We start from the raw sequence: 6,349 nt of genomic DNA, 5'->3' as shown, positions 1-6,349 counted from the left end.
GAGTTGGGCCATTATGGACCTCAGTGCGAAGGGCTGAGTAAAAAGGGGATAAAGTTACTCCGGTCTTGAAGAGGTTTAAAGTTACTCCGGTCCCAAGGAGGTTAGCTCAGTTACCATACTAAAACTTATATCGGTTATGGTGCAGTATGGTTAGCTCAGTCTAAACCTTGCTAAAAGTTAGCTCGGTTTAGACTTACCACGGTTTGTACAGGAGGAACTGAGGTAAGGGCAGTAAAAGGACGAACCGAACTAAGGATTGTTCGGTCTATTCTACGGCTAAGCATAGCCATGCGTACCTCGGCCATATTGGAGTCCGACCATGGTAAAACCATCTCGCTTAGTTTAAACAGTGAGGGGGGTGTTGAAGGATAAGCATTATCTTTCAGGAGTATGAATCCTATGAGGACTCTACATGGAGGAGTAAGACTCCTACTTGGATTGTGCCACACGGAACCTATAAAAGCTCACAAACATCACCTATGGGGAGGTAACACACAACTTTGATTCCTGAATACACAGAGCTTTTGTCTACTTGTCTATTTTGCTGACTTAGACATCGGAGAGGTTTCCGGCATACACCCTCACGTTTGTGTTTTCAGGGAGTAAAGCGACGACGTTTGGAGGAGCGCAGACTTTATCAACAAGATTATACGAGAAGGTTTATTTCTTTCCCGTACAATTGGCGCCGTCTGTGGGAATTACAGACTAGAACAAAACCTCTTGATCAAACTTTTCCTCTTTAAAAGCAATGGCGCACAACGAAGATTTGCCACAGTCCGCCATCGACAGACAAACACTAGAGGGGGGTGCAAGGCGCGAAAGCCTACCTTCTATCCCTCCCATGGCGGACTTGGAGCCACAACGACAAAATCCCAGGAGGGATGCAAAGGGGAGGAGGCGGACTAACAGCCCCCGCCACTCTCATTCACAAAGTCCTGACAGACAAAGGCGAATGACTGATCCTCAAGTTTTGGAGGACCGTGTAAAGGAGCAGGATGAATTAATACGACGGATGGCGCCGGACATGGAGATTATGAAACGCCAGATGAAGGGAAAAGGAGTGGCGACAGGAGAGGGGCGCAAAAACAAGATGCCCCCTCACCGCTCAAAAAACCGTGGAAGGCATTCCACACCATCACAAGCAGAGCGTAGAAGCCTCAGGATAGGCGATACTCAGTCCAGAACCTCCAAAACTCGTTACTCCAGGTCTGAGAGAACGAGATCATTGAGGTCTTACACTGAGGGAAGTACCTATCGACCTTCGCACTCGCACCAAACATCATCCAAGCAGATGGCGTTGCCAAGATCATCCGATTTGCGGATCATGCTGGAAGAAAAGGCATGATGGAATGAGGATACTAGGGCGCGCAACCCTCACAGGGTATCTTTCCTTCAGCGGTTGGCTCCTCGGACGCATGGAAGCGTCGAGGTCGGAATGCTGTTACCATGCCCTGCCTACGAACCAACGGACAAAGCGTTAGCAAGGCTGCAAACCTCGCCGTTCGTTCCGGCAATTGAAAACGCGCCCCTACCTTCAGGCTTCCTTTAGCCCAAATTCACCACGTACGAGGGAAAGACGGACCCCTACATACACCTAAGCCACTTCCGCCAGGTTATGGCGGTATATCGGCGAAACGAGGCTTTGATGTGCATCGTCTTCCCATCAAGCCTTGGTGACCTAGGCTTGACTTGGTTCAAAAAACTTCCAGAAGGCAGCATAGCCTCCTGGGCACAATTGGCGGAGGCGTTCGTCACAAGGTTCAGAACGAACACCAAAACCCCGGTGGAGATTAACTAGTTACTCTCCATCGACATGGGCGAAAAGGAGACACTAAGATCCTACAATAGTCGCTACTGGGAGACATTCAACCAGATTGGGGACTGCCCCACCAATCTTGCCATTGCACAGTACAAAAGAGGCCTTCCAGTCGGGAACAGACTAAGGGACTCAATCACCATGACACCACCCCTCACTATGGAGGCCTTGATGGAAAGAGTGCATCAGCACATCAGGGTGGAAGAGGATGGCGCCCGTGCCAAAACAAAATCTGGCACGACCGCAGTACCAGATAAAAAGACCGCAGTAAAGATCAACACGGTAGAACGTCGGAACAAAAACGGACGAGGCAGGCGAGACAACGGTGAGGACCAGGATAAAAGATGGCAGAGAGTTCGCACTGCCATAACCACGGTATTTAAGAAACTGATCTACCGACTTCTGAGTGAAATACGCGATGAACCTTTCGTCAGATGGCCAGCTAAGCTAGGAGAAGCACAGAAAGACTACGACGAAAGATCACGATGCACCTTCCACAAAGAAAAGGGGCACCGTACTGAAAATTGCATGCCATTAAGACAGCACCTGGAAGAGTTGGTGGCAGCTGGTCACCTGGATAAATACATTGAAGGAGGGACGCAACCAGCCCCCCAGGACCACAATAACCCCAATGGAATGCCAATTGACGCCCCACCTCAAGGTGTGATCAATGTGATACAGTATTCGAATATGAGCGTGTATGCGAGCTCAGAGGATCGATCAAGAAGGCTGAGCACTTAAGAGAAGTACTAAGCGCTCAACCTACCACCGAAAAGGGGAGAACAGACCCTACGAACGTCATGTCTTTTTCAGACAAGGACTTGGAAAGAATATACTGCCCTCACAACGATGCACTGGTCGTCACCCTCCGCGTCAAGGATTACGACGTCAAGCGAATTTTGATAGACCAAGGTAGCTCGTGTGAGATAATATACTACAACACCTTCAAACAACTGAAATTGGAGGACAAAGACCTGGCACCGGCTGTATCCCCCCTGATCGGATTCAACTCAATGCCAGAATGGCCAGTCGGCAAAATTATCCTGCCAGTCAGGGCAGGAAACGTGACAAAACAAGTGGAATTTTGGGTGTTAAAGGTCCCTTCCACTTACAACATAATCTTGGGAAGAACATGGCTTCATGCCATGAAATCAGTAGCGTCATCCTATCATCAAGTAATGCAGTTCCCCAATGGAGCCGGAGTAATTGAAGAGGTCTTTGGAGACCAGATTATGTCCAAGCAATGCTTTGTCACGGTTAATGGCAGCTGCGCTGCCAAGGGATATGTTCATTCAATGGAAGAACCTGAGACCAATGAGCTATTCGCAGATGTTGGCAAAGCAGCTAACCAAAAAGCGGTAGAAGACTTGGTAAAGGTAGGAATAGATGATAAGAACCCGGATAAGTTCTTTTTGCTCGGATCGTCGTTGTCCAGCACTGAGAGATTAGAGGTCTTGGAATTCTTGACCTCTAACATCGAAGTGTTTGCCTGGACACCCTACGACATGCCAGGCATTGATCCAAACTTCATCTGTCACCAACTCAATGTCCACCCATCCGCCAGACCAATCATTCAGCGCACTCCTAGATCGGCACTCCACTACGCCGAGATAGTGGCGGAAGAAGTGGGAAATCTACTAGAGACAGGAGCTATCAGAGAGGTACACTATCCCAGATGGATTTCCAACACAGTCGTGGTGCCAAAAAAGAATGGCAAATGGTGTGTCTGTGTCGACTATAAGACAGTCAATAAAGCATGCCCAAAGGACAGCTTCCCCCTATCACGGATAGATCAATTGGTAGACCTAACGGCGAGGCACAACCGACTTAGCTTTCTAGATGCATACAGAGGCTACCATCAGATTGCCATGTACGAACTAGACCAGGAGGTCACGTCTTTTACCACTCCAAGAGGACTGTATTGCTACAAGGTCATGCCCTTTGGCCAAAAGAATGCAGGGGCAACATTCCAACAGATGGTCACCAAAATGTTTGAACCATTGTTAGGCAAAACAATGGAAGCTTACATCGACGACATGGTGGTCAAGAGCAAGAACAAGAATGACCATCTAAGGGACCTAGGTGAGATGTTCCAGATTCTGAAGAAAGACAAGTTGCGCCTTAATGCATCTAAGTGCGCGTTCGGTGTAGGATTTGGAAAATTTCTGGACTTCCTGGTAACCAACCGGGGTATAGAGGTAGACCCATCCCAGATCAAAGCTATTCAGGATCTGAAGAGGCCTAACTCAGTAAAAGAGGTACAGTATCTCACCGGCATGGTAGCTGCACTCAACAGATTCATTAGCCGGTCGTCAGACAGACTACGACCATTTTTTCAAGCATTAAAAGCTAAGTTCGAGTGGGACGAAGAATGCGACCGCGCACTAGAAAACTTGAAAGAATACATGTCTTCTCCACCACTGCTTGTCACCCCAATACCTGGAGAAGAACTCTTCTTGTATCTGGCAGTCTCTCAGCACGCAATTAGCGCAGTATTGGTCCGTGCGGAAGGAATCCAACATCTGCCCATCTATTATCTCAGCAAGACATTGCTGGGCGCCGAAACGAGGTACTTGCCACTGGAAAAACTGGCCTTGGCCTTAATGATGGCCTCAAGGAAATTGTCGCACTACTTTCACGCCCACACCATAGTCGTCCTCACAGCTTTTCCATTAAAAGCTTTGCTTGAGAGGGCGAACTTTTCTGGGCGAATCTTGAAGTGGGCAGTAGAGCTGGGAAAATTCGACATTAAGTTCCAACCCAGAACCGCGATAAAGGCCCAAGCTTTGGCAGACTTTGTTGCAGAATTTACCCTGGGAAGTCATCATATCTGCCCAATCGACTTGACTAACACAACCAAACTAGGGGTGGAAGTTGACGACGGAATAACCAACCCCTAGTGCAGGATACTCAGTCGGACCCTAAGGCAGACCAGAATAATGAGAGCAAGGAAAAAGCGAACCATGTTACACCCAGCCAAGACTCACCAACAAATAAAGATTTGGTACAGGCAGATAGGGAGGGGCAGATAGTAAGCATGGACCTTGAAGAAAACACCAGCAACATTCTTGATCCCACGACATCATCTGACCCCTCCACTTGCTGGAAGTTATTCGTTGGAGAGATATGGAAGCTCTTCGTGGACGGAGCATGCAACCGACATGGTGCAGGACTTGGCCTAGTCCTCATCTCACCAGACGGCTTGGTTGTGGAGCAAGCAATCAACCTTGGCTTCCCAGCATCAAACAACAAAGCGGAGTATGAAGCACTTCTTGCAGGACTTAAATCAGCATTCTACATGAAGGCCACCGAATTAATGGTCTACAGCGACTCACAACTGGTGGTAAACCAAATTTCTGACGACTATGAACAAAGGATGACAGGATGGCCAAGTACCAAGAATTGGTCAGAATAGAGATCAAGAAATTTAAAGTAGTAAGGATAGAACAGATTGGCAGGGAGGAAAACAGCAGAGTAGACGAACTAGCAGGCTTTGCGTCAATGGCAGATACATCCATCCCTCACCCGCTACTAATTGACTACCTACCGAGACCAAGCATTGAGGATCCCGAAGTAGAAGAGGTGTGTTGCGCCGAATTAGGCCCCTCATGGATGGATCCCATCATACTGTTCTTAAAAGACGGCGTCTTACCGGAAGAAAAGAAAGAAGCCAACAAAATTAGAGCAAAGTCGCAGCGATTTTGGCTCTCCCCATCTGTGGCATTGTACAAAAAATCATTCTCAGGACCTTATCTAAAGTGTGTTCACCCCAACAAAGTGGAAGCATTCTTGTTCGAAATACACGAAGGGGTGTGCGGAAGCCACCAAGGAGGAAGATCGTTAGCTTACAGAGCCATTTCGCAAGGATACCGGTGGCCTTGCATGCAAGCAGACTCAGAGAAGTATGTAAAGAAGTGCGAGAAATGTCAGAAGTTCGCACACCAAATACATCAGCCAGCTAGAGAGCTCCTACCACTAACCAGCCCATGGCCCTTCGCAATGTGGGGTTTGGACATAGTAGGACCACTTCCAACAGCACCCGGAAACAGGAAATTCTTTCTCGCAGCAACAGACTACTTCACAAAGTGGATGGAAGCAGAAGCATTAGCATCAATCAAGGAAAAAAAATGTGAAGAAGTTCGTCTGGCAGAATATCATCACACGGTTCGGCATACCTAAAACCCTAATATCAGACAATGGCACTCAGTTCGACGGCAGAATCTTTAGAGGCTTTTGTGAAGAATACAAGATAGAGTTCTATAATTCTACACCGGCATATCCTCAAGCAAATGGCCAAGCAGAAGCATCGAGCAAGGTTGTCTTGGATGGACTGAAGAAAAGGTTAGAGAAGGCAAAAGGCAAGTGGGCGGAGGAACTTCCTCATGTTTTATGGGCTTACCGCACCACACCTCGACGATCAACAGGAGAAACACCATTCTCCTTAGCCTACGACATGGAAGTAGTAATCCCACTGGAAGTTGGCCTCCCCATAATTAGGAGCAAAAATTTTGACCCAGACCTGAATGGAGAAGC

Source organism: Camellia sinensis, chromosome 4 (assembly GCF_055761805.1).
Source record: "Camellia sinensis isolate YWXY chromosome 4, ASM5576180v1, whole genome shotgun sequence".
NCBI lineage: Eukaryota > Viridiplantae > Streptophyta > Magnoliopsida > Ericales > Theaceae > Camellia > Camellia sinensis.
This window is presented reverse-complemented; position numbering follows the sequence as displayed.